Source organism: Gossypium hirsutum, chromosome A03 (genome assembly GCF_007990345.1).
Source record: "Gossypium hirsutum isolate 1008001.06 chromosome A03, Gossypium_hirsutum_v2.1, whole genome shotgun sequence".
Lineage (NCBI taxonomy): Eukaryota > Viridiplantae > Streptophyta > Magnoliopsida > Malvales > Malvaceae > Gossypium > Gossypium hirsutum.
Window position 1 is genome coordinate 82176125 of NC_053426.1, and position 25087 is coordinate 82201211.

A 25087-nucleotide genomic window follows, 5' to 3' on the forward strand; every position below is an offset into this window, starting at 1 on the left:
TAATTTTGTGGAACTTTAGAGGCAAAATTGTAATTTTTCCGTATTGTGATTTTTGGACTGAATTGAATAGTGTGTGTATTAAATGAGGTAAATTTTCTATTATATATCAAGAGGGACAAGGAATCGACCTTGACCAAGGAAAAGGCAAGGTTGCGGATTAAATCGCAAATTGTCACATTTTGCACCGAGGTAAGTTTGTGTGTAAGTAATTCAAAAATCTCATTATTATGTGTTTAATACTTCATATTATATGAAATGTGTACATATGCCTTGATGGAATTGACTTGTGATGATTCATTGAAAATGTGATGATAGCTTGTATCTCGGAAGTCCCGGGTGACCCTGAGGAATGCTTAGGATTAGGATATCATGACACCATGGTTAATGAAATCTCGTGTAGGACCATGTCTGGGACATGGAAGAGGTATCAAGATTTGATCCTGTATAATGCCATACCAGAGATATGGCTTTGGCACCGTTAAGTGATTTCGTGTAAGACCATGTCTGGGACATGGCATTGATAAGAGATCCCGTATAAGACCATGTCTGGGACATGGCATCGGCATCAGTATGAGATCCCATGTAAGACCATATCTGGGATATGGCATTGGCATCGATGTGAGGTCCCGTATAAGACCATGTCCGAGACATGGCATCGGCATCGATATGAGACTTCATATAAGATCATATCTGGGATATGGCATCGATATGTGGTCCCATGTAAGACCATGTCTGGGAAATGGCTTTGGCACTCCATTTGGTGTATGGTAATCTCGAACGTCCTTTAATATTTCGGGAGGTTCAACGGGCCATTCAAGATTATGGTTAAGAAGTGGAGTAATATGGGTAAGATATGTGTGGTACAGGTATGTACGTAAACCTCATGAGTATTGAACTAGATTCATGATGGGAAATTTAGCATGAGTAGGAAAGAGCAAGATAAGGATGATGTTGAAGGGCACATATTGTTAATCCTCACTATGTTCATTATGTGTAAAATGCTAATGTGGTGGAAAATTGATAGTATGTTTAATTCATGAATTTCATGATCTATGTTGCTTGTTATTTACACACGACTTACTAAGCTTTATGCTTATTCTTTCTCTTTTCCTTTTACTTTTAGCATCACCAAGCTAGCTAAGGGATAGTGGACGTCGAATTTTAAGTCACACTATCAATGAATCTTTTGGGGTATATTTGACTTGATACATTTAAGTATGACATGTATAGGAGACTTAGTATTTTGTTTTATGTGTCAATTGGTTAGCCAAAAATGATGGCTCATTTTGGTATATTATTTCATTTTGTATATGGCCATGAAATATGGCTTATTTTGATTATTGGGTTGAAATCCCTAAATATTGATACATGTATGAAATGTGTTATTGTTATTGTGATGTGTGCCAAATTGGTTGTTAACAATGGATAATGTGGAATTTATGCTTGATGGATAATGGGTGTTAATTGGCATGGTCATAATATGAATAAAATGGCATGGCCATAATATGAATAAAGGTAAAGAAATGGATTGAATGAACCTAGCAAGTCATAGAGTCCCAATTATGTATACTTGACATAAATTTATCATGCATGAGTTAAAGTTATGGATGTCTATGTACCCTATTTATGCCATGATAATCACCATTGTCACATGAGTGTGTGTGTAGGTTGTTGAGGGTGACAAGAGGGCTTGGAAAATAGCCTCATAGTTGCACATATGGGTAGACGCAAGGGCATGTGTCTAGACCGTGTGTGACACACGGTCAGCCCCATGGGCATGTGGTCCAATTGTATGTCCCTTGCACCTTAGGTTTACAAGTCAGTATGCATGGTAGTAAACACATGGACAGACACACGGCCATGTGTCTCAACCATGTGGGGGACACGGCCTTAGGGCATGGGCGTGTGCCCAGCCGTGTGAAGTCTGCACGTTAAATGCTAAAATTAAATTTGCCACACGGCCTAGCACACGGGCATGTGACTTGGCCGTGTGATCTGAAATTGATGCTGACATCATAAACATATAGTTACACGACTTGTAGACATGAGCGTGTCAAGGGCACACAGGTGTGTCGTTGTGTCCATATGGGCGTGTGACCCTGTTTTATGAAAAATTTTCTAAAGTTCACGGTTTAGTCCCGACCCACCCCCGATGTATGCTTTGGGCATTGTAGGCCCATAATAAGGATGAGTTACATGTGTATGTACAGTTTTATTTTGAAAAGAAATTTTATAGCATGGTTCTATATGTATGTTTATGTTTTATTTGGTAATTCCCTATATCCGTGCCGGTGTTGGATACGGGTAAGGGGTGTTACATTTATTTGGTATTAGAGCTACAGTTTAGTCGGTTCTAGGACTACGTAGCGAGTGTGGAAGTCTAGCTATACATGCTATACGTATATTATGATGGTGTGACAACTCCTGACAATTTAAATTGTGTTTTATATAGTAAATGCATCCCGAACGAGCAATTACTAACGATGTATAGTTTTGTATTGAAAAGAAATTTTATGGCTCGGTTCTGTATGTATGTTTATGTTTTAGTCTGGTAATTACCTATATCCATCCCGGCGTTGGATACAGGTAAGGGGTGTTACATTTATTTGGTATTAGAGCTACGGTTTAGTCAGTTCTAGGACTACGTAGTAAGTGTGGAAGTCTAGCTATACATGCCATACATTTATTATGATAGTGTGACAAATTCTGACAATTTAAATTGTGTTTTATATAGTAAATGCATCCTAAACGAGCAATTGCTCTCGCTGAAGGAGTAGTACCATCTGATAGTAGACCTAAGACTATTAGTAGAGGGGAAGGAGGCAGAGAAGCCTTCCTCCACATGATGAATGCTTGGTACATCAAGCTTGTTTGGACAAACCCGAGTGTACAACCTCTCCCACCCGCGCCTATTCCTCATCCTACCCCTATAGCCCCCCAAGTTGTTGAAATGATGAGAAGGGAAAGGCCTCTAGTTGACCGAATTAGAAAACAAGGAGCCGAAAAGTTCTGAGCTAACATTAATGATGATCCGAAAAGAGCAGAGTTTTGGCTTGAGAACACTATCCAGGTCTTCGTTGAGTTGTCATGCACACCAGAAGAGTGCATGAAGTATGTTGTATCACTTCTAAGAGATTTGGCCTACCAGTGTGGAATACCATTATGTCAGTTGTGCCGAGGGAGAAAGTGACTTGGGAGTTTTTCCAAGAGGAATTTTGCAAGAAGTACATCAGCCAAAGGTTTATGGACCAAAAGAGGGAAGAGTTTCTTAAATTGAAACAGGGTAAAATGACAGTTACCGAATATGAGCGTGAATTTGTGAGGCTTAGCAAATACACCCGGGAATGTGTATCTATTGAAGCCATCATGTGTAAAGGATTTGAGGATAGGCTGAACGAAGACATTTGATTGTTGGTTGGTATCCTTGAGTTGAAAGAGTTTGTTGTGTTGGTCGAGAGAGCATGCAAGGCTGAAGAATTAGCTAAAGAAAAGCGGAAAGTCGATTTGGAGTCCCGAGACTTGAGGAAGAGGCAACTGAGCAAATCTTTTCAATCTTCATCCAAAAAGTCGAGAGAGTTCACTACTTGATCTAATGCTTCTACTGGCTATTCGAGCAAGAATAGGGGTAAACAGTAGTTGGTTTCAAAAGCTCAGACTACCTCCATTGCTAGTGTTGGGAATGCTTGACCCGATAGATCAAGATGTCCCCATTGTGGGAGATGTCACCCAGTGAGTGTCGAGGAAGTAGTAGGACTTGTTTTAAGTGTAGCTCCCCTGATCACTTTATTAGGAAATGTCCCAAGAGGGCAGAAAGAGGAAATTTTCAAGGAGCGAGATCAGACAACACGGTTAATAAGGGAAGACCTCAAAGGAATCCGAGTAGCAGAACGAGTAGAAATGATGCACCTAGGGAGTCTGTTGTGAGACCCAAGGGCAGGGCACCTGCAAGGACCTATGCCATTCACGCTCGCGAAGAGGCCTCGTCTCATGATGTGATTACCGGTACAGTTTCTATTTATGATACTACTGTTGTTGCTTTGATTGATCCGGGGTCTACCCATTCGAATGTTTGCATAAAATTGGTGTCTGATATGAGCTTGCTTGTTGAATCTACTGAATTCATGTTAAAGGTGTCAAACCCATTAAGCAAGAATGTGTTAGTTGATAAAGTGTGTAAAAATTTCCCTTTAATGATTAGATGTCATTATTTTCCGGCTAATCTCATGCTATTATCGTTTGATGAATTTGATGTAATTCTTGGTATCAATTGGTTAGCCGCTCATGATGTGGTAGTGAATTGTGGAAGAAAATTTATTGAACTGAAATGTGAGAATGGTAATGTTCTTCGGGTTGAACCAGATGAATTAAATAGCATGCCTACAGCGATTTCTTCCATGTTTGCTCGAAAATATGTGAGAAAGGGTTATCAAGCTTACCTTGTGACAGTCCTAATGTGACCCTAGTCGGAAAGTGGTTTCGGGACCACAAGACCGAGTCGTAAAATAATTAATTGCTATATTCTATGCTTATTATGTGTGAACATGAGTATGTGGAAGTTTCATTCCCTAATTTTACCAATTGCATGAGAAATTGTTAATAGGGATCGATTTGAGACATGGTGAAAATATGATAGCCCAATTTAAAATGGTCTATTAGTGCATGTACCAAAAAGAGTGGACTTGCATGTCAAATAGACTTTTGAATGTGAATGGCCGGCCAACATACGCATGCATTATGGTGTTCCCTTGTCTTCATTTTTTTATATTTGGTGGGAATTATGTATAATAAATTTATATTAGTAAGTGGTGATAAAAACAAAGTTCCATCATCTTTTCTATCATCTTGCCGAAACCATAAGGAAAAGAAAAGAAAAATGGAAGCTAGGACATTCGGCCAAGTGAGTTTATAGATTAAGGTATGATATCATGTGGTTCTTTTGGCATTTTTTTTGTGAAGTTGAGTTGTTTTGATGCTCATAACATGACCCATGTGTTGATTTTTGAGTTGTGTTGCAAGAAACCTTTGGTTATGTTCTTATATGCCAAATTGATGATGTTTTGTAGTATGTGATTTGAAATGGTTATAGATGAATATGAACTAAGAAACATGTATTATTGAGTAAGTAGAAGATAGAATGGGGTTTAAATGGGAGGTTCATTTGATTTATTTTTGTCCTTGTATGAAAAGTGGTTCTTTGTTAAGGCCGAATGAGTCATGCTAGATTAGTTGAAAAGAATGTTCATGTTATGAGGTAATTTGAATAATTGACCGAAACATGGAAGGAAGGGCAAGATTTATAAATTATGTTTGAGGGTGAAAGGAATAATGAAAGTTGTATTAAGTTTAATGTGCATACTTTAGTCTAAGTGTTGAGGAGTATTCGGCTAAGATAGTTGAAATGTGGGTGTTGCCGATTTTTAAATTTAGATTATGGGAGTGGCTATAATGGGCATTAAGATGTTGAACTTAAGAAATTAGAAGTAAATGAACTTGATAGTATTTAAGAGATAGAGGTGATAGATTAATGTTGCACATTCGGCTATGGTTAGGCATGTTGATGATCTTATCTTGATTTAGATAATTAGGCATAAAAGGGTGGTAAAGGGGATGAAATTGTCGAATGATTAGTTGGGTAACAAAAGAAGCATTCGGCCATCACTTGAGAGCTTGTGTGATGTTGGGTTTAAAATTAGTAAAGGTAACTTACCTAATGCATGTGCATGTGTGATTAGATTTTTGATGATATGGTAGTTGCATGAGGTTATTAGCCGAATATACTAACATACATATACATGTGAAATTGGATTGTAAATATTTAGCAAGGTGGTTAAACTAGTTAAATTATTGATTAAGCTCAAGGAGTTAAAGGAGGTGAATCGAGCAAAGGCAAAGAAAAGGTCATCGAGTAGCCGAGTTGGAACCGTCTTACCCAACACGAGGTAAGTCATTAAGCATATAGTTGGTATTAATTCAAATGGTCATAACGTTTATGTAATGATGCTGAATGGAATGAATAAATATATATATGCATGTACGTATGTGATGATGAAAGTGTTGAATGAAAAGAAAAGAGGTGAGATGTATTGAGTTGTTGATCTCGGCACTAAATGTGCGAGTATAAACATTTATGACCACGAGATTGGCGCTACGTGTGCGGGTTTAAATTGTGCAGCACTAAGTGTGCGAATTGACTATGTAGCACTAAGTGTGCGAGTTTGACTATGTAGCACTAAGTGTGCGAGTTGACTATGTAGCACTAAGTGTGCGAGTTTGATTATGTAGCACTAAGTGTGCGAGTTGATTATATAGCACTGAGTGTGCGGACTTAATATATATTCTTGAATCATTATGGACACTAAGTGTGCGACGCTATTGAGTCGATCACGGACAGCGGATCGGGTAAGTGTCTTGAGTTCATGGCTAATAGGTGCTATGTCTATACTTGGTGTTGAGCTTGGTAAGTTTGAACCTATGTGACAAATATACTTGAAGTCACGTACATGAAATTTATTGTAGAATGGGTGAAAGGCCGTTTAGTTGTATGTTTGTAACGAAAATAAAATGATTTATGAAAATGCCTCGAATATCCTATTGATGAGTATGTGGATTGTGAATGCATAAATTGGTATGAAATTAAACCGATAGGTCGGAGGAACTATGGTATGGTTCGGAATGGATGGAGTAATTAGCCTCGTTCCATTTTGTTTTCTCTTGTGATAATGTTATTGATGGATGGTAGTGCATAGCTTATGACTTACTGAGTTATAAACTCACTCGGTGTTTCCTTGTCACCTATTCTAGGTTTCTTGGACACATCTCTTTTTGCGTGGTCGGGCCGTCATCGAAGTCATCACACCGGATAGCAAGTTTTGGTACTTTCTTCTTAGTCGGCTTAGGAGAATATTTCGGCATGTATAGGCTATTATGTTGTGTTTGAACTTTAGTATGTAAACTTTAAGCCATGCGAAAATGGCATGAATGTTCGATTGAGTTGGATCAAGGAGTAGGCATGAAATGGACCTAGTTACTTTCGTAACAGATGCTGGCAGCAGCAGTGACATGAGATTGAAAAATCACTAAAAAATAGTAGGAGTGGAATTAATTGATGAATAAATTATGTATTCGAAGCTCGATGAGTCTATTTTCATATAGAAGCAACGAAAAGATCATATGGACAGTATGTTAAGAGATATTCAGGTTCTCGTAAGACAGGGCCAGAACGGTTTCTGGATTCCCTGTTCCGACTTTGGAAATTCATTATAAATCAACCAGAGATAATTAGGAGTCATACCATATATGTATAGATTCCTCTCTGAGTCTAGTTTCTATAGAAACAAACGGCATCAGTGTTGAAACTCTGTGCAGGGAGATATCCAAGTCGTAATGCACAAAGGTCAATGTAGTCGATCCCTGTAACATGAGAGACTTTGACTAATAAACTGTACTAATTGGTCCGACCAAAAATTCTAGAAAAAAATGTGTAGACGGGCATATGAGTCTATTTTCAGGGAAAATTTATGGAACTGGATTTCGAGTTTCAGAACTCGAGATATGATTTTTTTAGCGACTAGTACGCAGACTGGCAGCTTGTCTGGAAAATTTTTTTTTAAGTGGGTTGAAGTCTGTTAACACCTCGTGTTCGACTCCGGCGACGGCCTCGGGTTCGGGGTGTTACATACCTTGCCTTTGTTTTGAACACGAATGAGTCTAAATTAAAGATAGAGTCGGTATCGATAGTAAGTGAGTATCTGGATGTGTTTTCGGAAGAATTGCCTAGGTTACCTCCTATTCGGGAAGTAGAGTTTGGTATTGATTTGATTCTCGGTACTACACCTATTTTGATAGCTCCGTATAAGATGGCCCTAATAGAATTAAAAGATTTGAAAGTCCAGTTATAGGAGTTGACTGATAAGGGCTTTGCGAGACCGAGCCTTTAACCTTGGGGTGCTTCCATTTTATTTGTGAAAAAGAAAGATGGCTCAATAAGGCTATGTATAGATTATCGAAAACTCAACAAGGTGACAATAAAGAATAAGTATCCTTTGCCAAGGATTGATGATCTATTTGATCAACTGAAGGGAGTCACCGTATTTTCAAAGATAGACTTGAGGTTCGGCTACTATCAATTGCGGGTTAAAGAGTCAGATGTGCCCAAGACTGCCTTCAGAACGAGGTATGGCCACTACGAATTTCTTGTTATGCCATTTGGGTTAACAAATGCTCCTGCCATGTTTATGATTTTAATGAACTGAATATTTCAGCCATATTTGGACAAGTTTGTTATGGTGTTCATTGATGATATTCTAATTTATTCAAGAAATGAGGCAGAGCATGCCGAGCACTTGAGAACTATTTTGCAGATTTTGAGGGACAAGTAGTTGTATGCCAAGTTCAGTAAAAGCAAATTTTGGCTTCGTGAAGTTGGGTTTTTAGGACACATTATTTCAGGAGACAGTGTTAGAGTTGACCCGAGTAAGATTTTGCCATTCTTGATTGGAAATCGCCGAGGAACGTGACTGTAACACCCCTTACCAGTACCCGAGATCGGGATATGGTACGAGGCATTACCGGACAGACATACAAACATCCAACTAAAATACCTGTATGAAGTTTCTATTCTTATAATTTTGACCCTTATATGGGTTTACGAGGCCCAAACATACCTTTGGAGTGGTCCGGGACTGAAGCGAGAACATATGAAAAACTTATGAAAATTTTTGCATTTTGGCCTCACATGCACATGGGCTGGGGACACGGTCGTGTCCCTAGCCCGTGTGGAATTATGAATTTTATTATTTTTTCGATCAAGTGCGGTGGTTTTCACACAGCTTATGCACAGCCTGTGTCATTGGCCCGTGTCCTCCCACACGGCCTAGACACGCCCGTGTTGTCACCCGTGTTTGAAAACTTGGACATTCTATTTATGACATCATCATGCATTTAAGGGCACACGGCCAAGGCACACACCCGTGTGATTAGGCCATGTGCTCCACACGGCTGAGACATACGACGGTGTCTCCAACCCGTGTAGACATACAAAGCATGCAACGTGAAAATTTTAGGATGCAGGGCACACGGGACTGAACAACACGCCCGTGTAGGCTTCCCGTGTGTCACGCACAGACTAGACACCTATTAGTGTGTCCATCCATGTGGACCGTTTGGAGGCTATTTTCCAAGCCATTGGTCACCCAAGATCTCTGATGCACACCAACATGTATGTCATTTTACCATTTAACCCATATCACAAGCACATACATAATTTGACATGCATATAATAGAAACATCATAGGAGGACATCTCAAATGGTTATATGGACCAAATCACTTGGCCATATACAAAATGATCATTCCAAATAGAGCACCAATACTTTGGACTAGACACATGACACATATACAAAATAATAATTACCTATACATGCCATAGTTCAACATAATCAAATGTATTATACCCACAGTTTAGTTAATAGTGTCACCCAAGCTCTGACGTTCCTGATCCTTCGAGCTAGCTTGACAAATCTAACAGGAATGAAAAAAGAGAAGGGTAAGCTATAATGTAACACCCCGTACCCGAGACCGTTGCCAAATACATATATATATATCACCAAACAAATTTTTATTCACATCTCTATAATTGATCATAATCGGACATTATAAACAAATCAACTAGTTTAGCATTCAAATTCTTCTAATCATTCCTCAACCACTTACTCAATGAACAATAATCCAAGCACATCAAAGCATAGTATAGGACTACCCTTTTGTAGTGGGTCATGGACCCTTTGGATTTGTATAATTTTGGATAGCCATGTGAAAATGGCTTATATATGTTTGAGCATAATGTTATAATCATTTAGTATGGATATGGTTATTGAGAGGTGTGGATATGCTTAACAAGGATTGGCCATGGGAATGGTCAATCACTATCATAATTTGTGCTATTTATGCTAAAAGGGCTAGTTGAATTATGGAAACTATTAATAGGTAAAGTCTACCTTAAAGGCAGATGCTGACAGCAACAGTGATGTAGATTTGGAAAATCACTAAAAATAGTAGGAATAGAATTAAATAGTGAATAAATTATTTAAATGAACCTTGATGAATACAATTTCATATGGAAGAAACGAAACCGTCATATGAGTGGTATGTTAAGAGATAATTAGGTTTTCGTGAGACAGGGCCAGAACGGTTTCTAGATTCCCTGTTCCGACTTTGGAAATTCATTATAAATTAACCAGAGATAATTAGGAGTCATGCCATATATGTATAGATTCCTCTCTGAGTCTAGTTTCTATAGAAACAAACGGCATCAGTATTGAAGCCCTGTACAGGGAGATATCCGAATTGTAATGCATGAAGGTCAGTGTAGTCGCACCATGTAACAGGGGAGACTTTAACTAATAAACTGTACTAATTGGCCCAACCAAAAATTCTAGAAAAAAATATGTAGATGGAAATAGGAGTCTAGTTTCAGGGAAAAATCACGAAACTGATTTTCGAGTTGTGAAACTCAAGATATGATTTTTAAGGTGACAGCGACACAGTTAGCCAGCTGTCTGGAAAAATTTAAAATGGACTGCGATAGTAAGCGAATTTAGTCTGTGAACCCCTCGTGTCCGACTCCGGCAACGGTCTCGGGTACGGGGTGTTACAATTTTATTGGTATCAGAGCCAGGTTTAGTCGATTCTAGGACTATCGTAATACGTTTGGGTCTAGCTATACATGCCATTATATGATTATTTGATAGTGTGGTGATTTCTGACAATTGAAAATGTGTTTATTTATTGTAATGAATTCCGATCCCGATCGAGCTGTAGCATATGGTATTGAGAGGACTGAGACATGCTTATGACGTGTCAATATTGAGAAGGGTATAAGATAAGTAAGTTTTGAGTAATTGAATTTGGTATTTAACTTAAAATGCCATGATATACATGTATGATAGATGAATGATGTCCCATTGTCCTTATCATAATAAGGTTATTAGAGAAATGAACAAAGGAAGAGATTGGGGATATATGCTTTTGTGTGATTGCTTATTGAGCTGAAAGTTTAGTAAAAGAAGCATACATGTATTAGATTTGAATGATATTTACGACTTAAAGTCAAGAATCATGTTATATGTTTACATGTGAATGAATTGATTAAATTATAAATGTGATTTGTGCCATGTGAAACATGATAACATGTGAATAAATATGTATGAGACTTAGTGATGTGAATCCGAGTTTAAAGACCCGCTGACTATATGAAGAGATTATGTCCGGATTAAAATTCACTGGCCTTGTGTGGAGATTTCATCCGAGCTAAAGGTCTCGACGATGATCCGAGCTAAGTCCCGAAGAGCATTCATGCTAGTGATGTACCCGGGCTAAGTCCCGAAGAGCATTCATGCTAGTGATGTATTCGGCTAAGTCCCGAAGAGCATTCGTGCTAGTGATGTACCCGGGCTAAGTCCCGAAGAGCATTCATGCTAGTGATGTATCCGGACTAAGTCCCGAAGAGCATTCATGCTAGTGATGTATCATTCATGCTAGTGATGTATCCGGGCTAAGTTCCGAAGAGCATTCGTGCTAGTAATATATCCGTGCTAAACCTCGAAGAGCATTCGTGCTGGTGCTATATCCGGGCTAGGTCCCGAAGAGCAATCATGCTGGTGACGTGTATTCGGGCCTTCGTGCCTAGTAGGCTTCGTGCCGGTAATTTGAGCAAAGTTTAAGTATTCATTACTATACGAATTCAAATTTAAATGAGATGATATGTTTAAAAGTGTTCATACATGATGTTTATAGACTTGGTTAAGTCATTTCAATGTGTAATAACGAATGAATAAGAGCACTATGTGTGTGAATGATTAGAGGCACTGTGTGTGTGCGAATTCCTTTAATCGAGCACTATGAGTGCGAGATCAGTCAGTGGGCACTAAGTGTGTGAAGTGGAATTCATGTAAGACCTCGTCTGGGACGAAGGCATTGATTTGAGATAGTGTGTAAGACCATGTCTGGGACATGGCATCGGCTCGATGTGTGAGCATATGTAAGACCATATCTAGGATATGGCATTGTAAGAGCTATATGTGCTTAATGAGTATCCGTAATGATTTCGAATGATTCAACGGGTATCGTTAACAGTGATTAAATGTGCTAAATGAATTCAATGTTCAGGTATGTGGAAGTTGATTTTCTGTTGGAAATAGGTTAAGTTGAATAGTGAGATATGATGGAGTATAAAGGATATTTATTGGGATGTTTGAGTATATGTGTACTTTCGGTCAGGTTACAGCTTATACATGAATGAAAATGTGGGTTGATGATGTGAATTATACATGTTAATATGTACTTAATATGTGTTTGAAATGCAATTGTGAATTAAGTTAAGTGATTATTGCTTATGAAATCAAGAAAATGAGATATATGCGCATACTTGTAAAAATGTTTATGTATTTGTTTTGAGATAAGAAAATGATTTTATAGATCGATGCGAAATCAATAATGAATTACAATTGCTATCGATGAGCTAATGTCTTTGTGGATATAATTCAATAAGAGGACGTTATCCTAAACTATGCATCGGTAGAAATTTTCGGGGACGAAAATTTCTTAAGTGGGGGAGAGTTGTGACAGCCCTAAAATGACCCTAGTCGGAAAGCGGTTTCGGGACCGCTAAACCGAGTCACCAAATTATTTGAATATGATATTTATTGTCTAAAATATGTGAATATGAATGTGTGAAAGTTTTGAGCTTCGATTTAGTCGATTGCATGTGAATTTAATTAATAGGACTTATGTGTGGCACTTTTAAAAGGTGATAGGTTAATCTATAAGGACCTATTAGTGCATGTTATGAAAATAATGGGCTTGCATGTCAAATTTCCACCTATGACAAGTAGTGGCCGGCCATGCTATGGGTTAAAGCCTATTATAAACATTTTTGTGTTAGTGATTTATGTTAGAAATAATAAAATAAAAGGTTAGTAATAAAGTAATAAAAAGGGAGGGGTGATGAAAACAAAGTTGTCTCATCCTTGCTCCCCCTATTGCCGTGACTTGAGGAAGGAAGAAGAAGAGGATTTTCTTGCTTCATGATGGGTTGGTTGATGTTTAGGAAGAGGTATGTTAATGCTCTTTCATTGAAAGTCTTTGTATATTTGGAGTGGTCATCAAGTATAGAAGCTAACTCATGGCAAATGTTTTTGTAAATTTATGAAGATGACATTCGGTCATGGATGTTTGTATTTCTTTGATGTTGTTTTTGATGCTTAGGTGTATTGAGGGTTGATTATAGATGAGTTGAGCTTGGTAAAATTGAATATTTGTGGCTTAATTGCTTAATGACAATTGGCTATGTTGAAATGCCAAATTAGTGCTAAATTGTAAGTATTTAATTGAGTGTTCGAATATGAATTTAAAAAGAATGATACATTCGACTATGCTTTGATGTGCTTGGATTATTGTTCATTGAGTAAGTGATTGAGGAATGATTAGAAGAATTTGAATGCTAAACTAGTTGATTTGTTTATAATTTCCGATTATGATCAATTATAGAGATGTGAATAAAAATTTGTTTGGTGATATATATATGTAGCCGGCAACGGTCTCGGGTACGGGGTGTTACATATAATCTTAGTAAGTACACATACAAATAAAGTAAATCTTATTTAGACTTTAGAATATTATTTATATCTTTGTCACTATTTCAAATCTTCCATCAAATCGTATGATCTATATTTTCAAAGATATTACATAAAGACATGCATTGCCATTAATCATTGTGGTCATAAGAGTATACATGTGTATTACCCGTTGAACATTTGGAATAATGAACATGATACTCAGATACGTATGCACCGAAGTGCAATAACATAACATAGCACGCCTCTCAACAGGGCTACCTAAAAACACCCAGACCTAGCATGCATCATATAATCACGCCTCTTAATGGGGCTACACAAACTCTCGGACCTACCGTGTACCACATAATTACATGCCTCTCGACAGGGCTACACAAGCTCCCGGACCTAGCATGTATCATGCCATCAAATGAGCTCATAAATACATAGCTATCCTAGTGACATGTCACTTGTATCCTTACCTATTCCTAAGTTCAAACGGGGTTTTAAGACTTTTGTCTCTTTGTCAGACATTTTCGGAATGTTGGCCTCATATTATATGACATTATCAAATACAAATATTAGCATGGCAACACTTGTAACATAAAATAAAACATCAAAACACATTAAAGCAACAAAGTAACCAATTAACATATTATTTATCTAAATATCATTTGAACATTTAAAACGTCAAATAAAGTATTTATTTGCACGAGTACTTATGTGACACCCCTAAAGTGACCCTAGTCGGAAAGTGGTTTCGGGACCACTAAACCGAGTCATAAAGATAATTAACCGTCATAGTTGATGCTCATTATATGTACATATGCATGTGTGAAAATTTCATGTTTGAATTTTGTTAATAGTAAGTGAATTTTATCAAATAGGACTTATGTGAGAAAATTTTGAAATGTGATAGGTCAAAGCATAAGGATCTATTAGTGCATGAAATAAAAAGGGGGGACTTGCATGTCAATTTCCCCCCCTAATTAGTAGTGGCCGGCCATGACAAGTATGGTAGACCAAGTGTGATGGGCAAGAACATGTCATAAACATGTTAAGTTAGTGTTTCATGGGAAGTATGATAAAATAAGGAGCATGGGAATAAAATAATGAAAGGGAATATGATGAAAACAAAAAAAAAGTGTGTGGTTGTTCCCCCATTTTGCCGAAACTAGAAAAAAAAAAGAGAAAGGCTTCATCCTTTGGTTCTTCTTGGCCGGTTTGAAAGGAGGAAGAGGAGAGGTTTCGGTCACCTTGAGCTTAAGGGGAGGTTAGTATGTTGTGTTAAATTCTTAAGTTTTAAACTTGTTTCTAGTTAATTAGCAAATTTCTTACACAAACCATGACAAAATTTTGAAATCTCGGTGATGGCTTGAGCATTCGGTTTTGGTTGTTGAAAGGAATGAGTTGGAGGTTGGATCATGCTAAGATTCGGCCTTGTACATAAACATTAAGAGTTTGATGTTTTTGCGATTTTTGGAAGGTAAATAAGGTTATACACAAGATAAATACTAAGATTTTGGTTGACTTGTTTTAGTGAGGTTCGGCCAAGGACCTTATGTGCAAGTTTATTCGGTTTAAGTAGAGAAAACGTGACGGATAGATATGAAGTAATGTGTATATTGGTTCGGCTGCTAAGCAAGGAAATAATTGTTAGTAACATAGTATCTATGCACTTATGTATATATATGTATGTACAAATAACCTATTTAGCTATGGATATCTAAGGTGTTAAATAATGAAATTCTTGATGACTTGGGTTAAATAGCATTCGGCCAAGGACTATATGGGCTTGTTAATTCGGTTTAAGTGAAGAAACTATGATAGAGAAATATGACTAAATTGTGGACTTTGACAATTTAAATGATGCATTTGACTTGTGTACCGACCTAGGACGATATGTGTTTCTATATGAAGTTAGATGGTGTTGATGAAGTTCGGTAATGCATGATGTTTAAATAGTATTGAGCAAGGTCATTGTACTTAAATTGTATGACATACATGTATTGAATGGAATTGCCCAAGTGAAAATATTAAATGAATTTATTTGTTTAAATTAAGCTCAAGAGCAAAGGGGATCTAAATCCGATAAAGGGAAGGAAAAAGTGATCGAATAGCCGCCGAAATCGTTCGACCACATCCGAGGTAAGTTTTAAGTGATTAAACGTTGAGTAAATTCAGTCATAATAGGACATAATGAGTTGATTTAATAAGATATGATGTGGCCATGATATGTCTTAAACTCAAATCGTAAGTTCATAAGTGTTTGGACTTGGAAATTTAAGAGCAAATTGTAATAATTTGCTTTGGACAGCAGCAGTAACGTGATTTTAGAAAATCACTATAAATTGTTGGTGTGGAATTATAGGCTGAATAAAATATTTAATCAAAGCTTATTTAGTCTAGTTTCTTATAAAAGAGACCGTGGAAGCAAAGAAATTTCCTATAAAGAGATATTTAAATTTGTGTGAGACGGTGTCAGAATGACTCCGAAATCCCCTGTTCTGTTTTTAGAAAATCATTATAAATTGTACAAAAATGGTTATAAGATAAAATTTATATGCTTAGACTCCTTAATGAGTCTAGTTTCAAATGAAATCAAATACAACACATTTTTAATTCTGTAAAATGAGAAATTTGATTCGTAGTGAAGAGTGGTCAGATTAGTCAAACAGTGAAACAGGGGAAACTTTAAGAAAAATCTGGTATTTATTGGCCAAACCTAAAATTCTGAAAATTTTATGGATGGAAGATATATGAGTCTATATTCAGGGAAAATTAACGGAAAGTGATTTGGAGTTTTGAAGCTCCAGTTATAAATAATTTAGTGACTACTGCTCAGGAAAACAGCTCGTAGTGAATATGTGATTTTGTTGTAAACATGGATAAAACTTGTTTTAGTTACTCATAAGCTATTGATTAAACCCATACGTGAATTCTAAATCGTGATATTGTAAAACGATACATGAGTGTTAGATGGATCTTTGATATTAAAATTTGTGAAATTGTAAGTTTATGAGTATTCGAATATGAAATGATAGTATGGCGTGAAATTGAATTATTCATTGGGAAATGATTAATGTAGATTCGGCCAAGACAAAGTGTATACATGATAGTATATGTGATATGTGAAGTATATTTGGATAATTGTGATGTGAATGTATATATATGTGATAAGGCCTAATGGCCGATGTGATGAATGTGAAAGTGTATATATGTGATAAGGCCGAATGGCCAATGTGATGAATGTGAAAGTGTATATATGTGATAAGGCCTAATGGCCGATGTGATGAATGTGAAAGTGTATATATGTGATAAGTCCCGAAGGGCAATTGTGTCAGTACTATATCCGGGTTAAAACCCCGCAGGCTTTATGCGAGAGTATTATCCTGATTAATGTCCGTAGGCTTCGTGCTCGTACTATATCCGAGCTTTAAAGACCCGACGGCTAAATGCAAGGATTCAAGTAAGACTTTGATATTGAGTATCTGCATTAAGTTACCATCAAATAAGTATTATGTATTCAAGATGTTCAGGTACATATTACTTACTCATCGGTGGAGTGATTTCGAGGTGAATTATCAGTATCAAAGAGGTAGGTAAATGTGATTAATATTATAACTCCAAATGTGAGAATGTGCTTGGAAATATTTGACCATCTAGGTCATTATTATTCGAAAGTATATATGTGGCAGCCAAGTGTTGCGTTTAATGATATTATAGATCGAGATGAAGCTCTAGATTAACTTCATCGAACAGTTGAAATGAATGACCAATAATAGTGATTGAGAACACTTTGTCTTGCTTAAAACTTACTAAGCATTAAATGCTTACTCCGTTCTTTGAATCTCTGTTTTATAGATTTTGGTTCGTCAGCTATCGGACTCGGGATTATTGAAGTCGAAGTCGCCCACACTATCAAAGCCCTTTTGGTACACTTTTGGTTGAACTCTGAAAATGGCATGTATAGGACTACCCTTTTTGTAGTGGGTCATGGACCCTTTGGATTTGTATAATTTTGGATAGCCATGCGAAAATGGCTTATATATGTTTGAGCATAATGTTATAATCATTTGGTATGGATATCGTTATTGAGAGGTGTGGATATGCTTAACAAGGATTGGCCATGGGAATGGTAAATCACTATCATAATTTATGCTATTTATGCTAAAAGGGCTAGTTGAATCATGGAAACTATGAAATAGGTAAAGTCTACCTTAAAGGCAGATGCTGACAGCAGCAGTGATGTAGATTTGGAAAATCACTAAAATAGTAGGAATAGAATTAAATAGTGAATAAATTATTTAAATGAACCTTGATGAATCCAATTTCATATGGAAGAAACGAAACGGTCATATGAGTGGTATGTTAAGAGATAATTAGGTTTTCGTGAGACAGGGCCAGAACGGTTTCTGGATTCCCTGTTCAGATTTTGGAAATTAATTATAAATTAACCAGAGATAATTAGGAGTCATTCCATATATGTATAGATTCCTCTGTGAGTCTAGTTTCTATAGAAACAAACGGCATCAGTATTGAAGCCCTGTACAGGGAGATATCCAAGTCGTAATGCGCAAAGGTCAGTGTAGTCGATCCCTGTAACATGGGAGACTTTGACTAATAAACTGTACTAATTGGCCCGACAAAAAATTCTAGAAAAAAATTTGTAGATGCATATATGAGTCTAGTTTCAGGGAAAAATCACGAAGCTGATTTTCGAGTTGTGAAACTCAAGATATGATTTTTAAGGTGACAGTGACGCAGTTAGCCAGCTTGCCTGGAAAATTTAAAATGGACTGCAATAGTAAGCGAATTTAGTCTGTGAACCCCTCGTGTCCGACTACGGCGACGGACTCGGGTACGGGGTGTTACAACTTACCTTGGTACAAAATATTCGGTATAGTGCCTAAGCCTCGAACGCTTTGTTCTTGCCTTTATCAAAATTCAGTTCTCGTCTTTCTTGATCTATAATAATAAATTTAGCTCATTAACTTCATACATTACTCAAATCACCCTAAATTCATACTTTGATAAAATTACTATTTTACCCCTAAACTTTCACTTATTCACAATTTAGTTCCTAGGCTCGTATGATGAAATGCAAGTGATTTCTTGGTTACCTAAGCCTAGCTAAATGCTTCTTGTACTTATAGCAGCCCATACTTTCCTCCATTTCACACTTTTCTACCCATTTTCTAAACTTTTACAAATAAGTCCTTTTGGGGGTTTCCATGCAAAATCACTTAACAAAAGTTGGTCTCCATACCTTAAACTATCATATTCTTCCATAATCCATCAAAAGACATCTAACTCATGCATGGTTAATTTTCTAAAAATAAACCCTAGCATGAAATATGGGTAGAAATGAAGAGAGCAAGTTGCAAGGATGTCAAAAATACAAAGAGCATTAAAAACGGAGCTAGGATTGACTTACTATCAAGCTTGAAAGTTGAAGAAAACCTAGCTATGGTACCCTTGAAGTTCCGGTAGCAACATGAGGAAGATGAGCTGATTTTTAGCTCTTTTTCCCTTTTTAATTCATTTAATATCCAAGTGACCAAAATGCCCTTGTTCACTAAACTTACAAAAATTTCCTTGGATGTCCATATTTTTCCAAAAATTTAGAAATTGGAAAAATTTCTCTTTAAGACCTTCTAATTCATAGTCCAAAACAATTTCACAAAAATTATCCCTAAAGCCTAAATTTTGCATCTTATTCAATTAGTCCTTATTTTCTAATTGGACACTTTATTCTTAAAATTTCCTCATGAAACTTTACCACATGCATATTCTTATATTCTAAATCTCATAATGATCATAATCTAAATATTTTAATGTCAAATTTATGGTCTCAAAACCATTATTCTGACTAGGCCATATTTCAGGGTGTTACAGTGACGGAGGTCAGAAGCTTTCTAGGTTTGGCTAGTTATTACAGACGATTTGTTAAAGGGTTCTCAATGATTGCGACTCCAATGACGAGGTTATTACAAAAGGATGTTAAGTTCGAGTGGACGGAGAAGTGCCAACAGAGTTTTGAGAAACTGAAAGCGCTGTTGATTGAAGCTCCGATGCTAGTTCAACCCAAGCTAGGAAAGGAGTTTGTGATTTTTAGTGATGTATCCTTGAATGGATTAGGATGTGTGCTTATGCAAGAAGGTAAAGTGATAGCCTATGCATCTAAACAATTGAAACTGCATGAGAAAAATCACCCGACACATGACTTAGAACTAGCCACCATTGTGTTTGCATTAAAGATTTGGAGACACGATTTGTATGGTGAAACATGCTGAGTATTCATCGATCACAAGTGTTTGAAATACCTAATGACTCAAAAGGACTTAAATCTTAGGCAACGGAGATGGTTAGAGTTGATAAAAGATTATGAGTTAATGATCGACTATCATCCGGGAAAGGTGAATGTGGTCGCCGATGCCCTAAGTAAAAAATCCTTGTTTCCTTTGAGAGCCATGGATGCTTGGTTGACTTTTTCATATGACGATACGGTTGTAATAGAGCTAAGAGCTAGGCCGATATTTCTTCAAGAAATTTCTGAAACTAAGAAATATGACAAAGATTTACAAGCTAAGAGAGCTCAGTGTGAGTCAGGTTTTGAATCTGATTTTTGGATTGATTCTAATGGTTGCTTGATGTTTTGAGATAGGATTTGCGTTCCTAAAGATACCGAGTTGATTCATAAGATTTTGCATGAAGCACACAATAGTCGTCTGTCAGTACACCCCGGTAGTACAAAAATGTATAACGACTTGAAGAAAATATATTGGTGGAACGGCATGAAAAGGAATATTTCCGAGGTTGTTGCAAGATGTTTAATTTGTCAACAGGTGAAAGCCGAACACCAAGTACCTTCAGGATTATTACAGCCTATCATGGTTCCCGAGTGGAAATGGGACCAAATTACCATGGATTTTGTAACAGGCTTACTTTGACACCGAGTAAGAAAGATGAGGTGTGGGTCATTGTTGATCGATTGACGAAGTTGGCTCATTTTATCCTGGTACGTATCGACTACTCGCTTGATAAATTTGTTGATTGTATATTTCTGAAATTGTGAGACTTCATGGAGTACCCTTATCGATTATATCAGATAGAGATCTGAGGTTTACCTCGTGGTTTTAGAAAAAGTTGCAAGAAGCCTTGGGCACGAGATTGAATTTTAGTACCGCCTTTCATCCACAAACTGACGGCCAATTTGAGAGAGTGATTCAAACCTTGGAAGATATGTTGAAATGTTGTGTTCTAGAATTCCAAGGTAGTTGGGAAAAGAATTAGAATTCCAAGGTAGTTGGGAAAAGAATTTACCTGTGGTTGAGTTTGCCTATAATAATAGTTTTTAGACGAGTCTAAAAATGGAACCTTATGAGGCATTGTATGGTCGAAAGTGTCTCACTCCCTTGTATTAGACAAAGCTCAAGAAAAATTAGATGCACGAAGTTGACTTGGTCAAAAAAAACTGAGGACAAAGTAAAAGTAATTAGAGATTGTTTGAAGCCAGCATTATATAGGAAAAAGTCTTATGCGGATTTGAAAAGAAAAGAAATTGAGTATAAAGTGGGCGATAAAGTATTTTTAAAAGCATCCCCATGGAGAAAGGTTCTGAGATTTGGTAGGAAAGGCAAAATGAGTCCTCATTTCATAGAACCTTACGAGATCACCAAAAGATAAGACCAGTAGCTTATTGGTCAGCTTTACTACCCGAGTTGGAAAAGATCCATGATGTATTCCACGTATCTATGTTGCACCGTTATAGATCAGACCCCTCACATGTGATTTCACCGACAGAGGTTGAGATTCAACTGGACATGACTTATGGTGAAGAGCCGATCAAGATTTTGACTTGGGAAGTCAAACAGTTGAGAAACAAGAATATCACCTTAGTGAAGGTGTTATGGCATAGGCATGGGTTAGAAGAGGCTACATGGAAGCCCGAGGAGGCCATGAGAAACCAATATCCGCACTTGTTTACAGGTAAGATTTTCGGGGACAAAAATCCCTAAAGGGGAGAATTGTAACATCCCAAATTAGGGCCTAAACAGAAGTGGTTTTGAAACCACAAATTCAAGGTAGAAATATTCCTATCGATAAAGTTTTAAGGTCCACTGTGTGATTCAATAACTGTGTGAAAATATCGATGAGAAATTTTACGGATAAGGTGTCTAATTGAGTTAATAGGACTAAATTGCAACAAGTGAAAAACATGTGTTCTAGTTGATTAAGGGGCTTAAATGTGATGAGATTGAAATTTTAAAGTCCTTATTTGGCAATTAGACCATTATAAGTCAATATGGACAAAAATGGACATAGGAGGGATAAATTATCAAGGTTTTAATGGAAGGGCATTTTGGTCCATTGGTTATTAAAAGAATTAAAAGGTAAAAATAGTAAAAAATTATGTCCATCTTCATCCTCTTTGGCCGAAAATCACAAGAAGCCATAGCTAGGGTTTCTTTCATCTTCAAGCTCAAAAGTAAGTGTATCTTAGCCACGTTTTTAATGTTCTTTATATTTTTAAAATACTCGTAGCTCGATTTAGCTATTTCTACCCTTAGTTTGAGCTAGGTTTCATGTTCAAAAATATACCCATGAATGACATGCTTGTGCTTTGATGTCTAATGGAAGAATATGAAAGTCTGATGTGTGATAAACAACTTTTACTAGGTAGTTTTTGGTGAAATTGATAAAAATGACTTATTTGTAAAAGTTGTAAAAACTATGTGTGAATAAATGAGAAATGTGAGTTGGTATAAGAGAGAAAATTTTTCGGCTATGCTTGAATAATGAAAAAATAGGATACTTTTCATTTTACGAGCCTAGGGGCAATTTCGTAATTTTGTGGAACTTAAGGGCAAAATTGTAATTTTTCCATATTGTGATTTTTGGACTGAATTGAATAGTGCGTGTATTAAATGAGCTAAATTTGCTATTATAGATCAAGAGGGACGAGGAATCGACCTTGACCAAGGAAAAGGCAAGGTTGCGGATTAAATCGCAAATTGTCACATTTTGCACCGAGGTAAGTTTGTGTGTAAGTAACTCAACAATTCCATTATTATGTGTTTAATACTTCATATTATATGAAATTTGTACATATGCCTTGATAGAATTGACTTGTGATGATTCATTGAAAATGTGATGATAGCTTGTATCTCAAAAGTCCCACACTGGCGTGTGACTTGGCTGTGTGATCTTAAATTGATGCTAACGTCATAAACAGAGAGTTACACAGCTTGTAGACACGGGCGTGTCAAGGGCACATGGGCGTGTCAAAGGCACACGGGTGTGTCCTTGTGTCCACACGGGCGTGTGACCCTGTTTTATGAAATTTTTTCTAAAGTTTACGGTTTTGTCTCGAACCACCCCCGATGTATGCTTTGGGCCTTGTAGGCCCGTAATTGGGACGAGTTGCATGTGTATGTACAGTTTTGTATTCAAAAGAAATTTATGGCTCGGTTCTGTATTTATGTTTACGTTTTAGTCCGGTAATGCCCTGTATCCGTCCCGACGTTGGATATTGGTAAGGGGTGTTACATACACTTTACGCGATTTAGTCCTTTTCATGGAATTAAGCATTCAAACAGTAAAATTTCTTGATGGAACTTTCACACAGTAATTCTATCATGCTGTAAACTTTAATAAAATAATAAATTAAATATTTTAACCTCAGATTTGTGGTCTCAAAACCACTGTTCCGATTTGACTAAAAATGGGCTGTTGCAATTTTCATTCTTAATTATAGACTTATACACCTTGAGTGTGCTAATCGTGGTCTTGATATTCCGAGTAATATGAGTAAAGCTCTAATATGAAATGATCTAAACTCAAAATGAACTATTATGAAATTATACTTGAAATAATGAGATGAATTATGCATGCTTAATGAATACATGTTGTGGAAAGCATATCTGCTTGGAAATTTGATTGTTGTTGAGCCCATATATGATTTGATGTTATTATGAAATATATGACTAACAAGGGAAATGAGACTGTGTATAGGGCTTGAGGTCAAAATGATTGATTATGCCTTACGTAATTACCTTAAAATAGAATGAATGGTAAGTGAGTACCATGTTATACGAACTTACTAAGCATTTTATGCTTACTTAGTTTTATTTCCTTGTTTTAGAGTAAATCGAAAGCTCGTTGGATTGGAAGCTTGGTGGAGATCACTCACACTATCTGTCGGCCTATATCGGTATATATGGTAAATCAATTATGGTTGTAATGGCATGTATAGGTTATATTGGCCTTATTGGCATGTAAATGTAAATGATGCTTGTAATTTAGCCATTGGAATGGCTAGTAATGGTTTGTTTTGATATATTTGTAATTTCATAATATGGTAGCTACATATGTGTTAAGTAGTTGATCAAATTATGCCTATCATATGGACTAAACCAAGGCAAGAATTTGAACATGTATGCATGTAATGGTATGCCATGTTGAATGATAGAGTTTGCTTAACTTGAATACTTGGAATGGTTGGTATTGGATGTGTGTTTCAAGTGCAGGTCATGAATTTGATTTTGGGTGAGAAATGAAGCTAGAAATGGCTTTATTTTGTCCACACGAGCGTGTGTCTAGACCGTGTTGACACACGGACGGGTACATGGGCGTGTAGTTAGGCCGTGTGTCCCCTGCACCTAAATTTTGAGAAACAGAATGTTCAGAATTGAGCACACGGGTGGAGACATGAGCATGTGTCTCAGCCTTGTGTGCTACACGGCCTAGAACACGGGCGTGTGTCTTGGCCGTGTGAAACCTGCACCTAAATACAAATAAACAAATAGTAATCAACCAAATAGTAACAAGTTGAAAATACAATAAAAAGTTTTTATATTAAAATAGTAACAAGTTACAACTAAAATAGTAACAAAATTAATAATAAAACAAAAGTTCTACAATATCCAAATAATATTATAAACGATAACCAAAAAATATTAAAAATGACAATGAAAAAATACAATAAAAAACTACAAAACAACAATAAAACAACAACAAAAACCTGCAAAATGTAATCAGCCAACCAAAATATCTATATATAAACCAATCAACATATTTAATTTTATAACAAGCTATAAATCGTAAACCAAATTAAATTGACAATAATTAGGAAGGTAACCCAAAAAGCAATCAAAGAAACATTGTCATCATCATCATTCTCATCATTCCTAAACCAATTTCTAATATGAAATAAGAATAAATAGTTAGATAATCAAACAGATAAAATGTTATAAAATTATAACAAAAAAATGAGAATAATAATTACCCATTGAAAATCCCTTAACTCGTATCCAATCATCAAAGCAAACAATGGCTTGAATCGTTTTTGGCTTAAATGAACTCCTCAAAGGTGTGATAACTTTCTTACCCATGCTAAAAGATGACTCGAAAGCTACAATAAATATTAGAATTGCCAAAAGATCACGAGCCAATAATAAAAGCTCATTATATCAA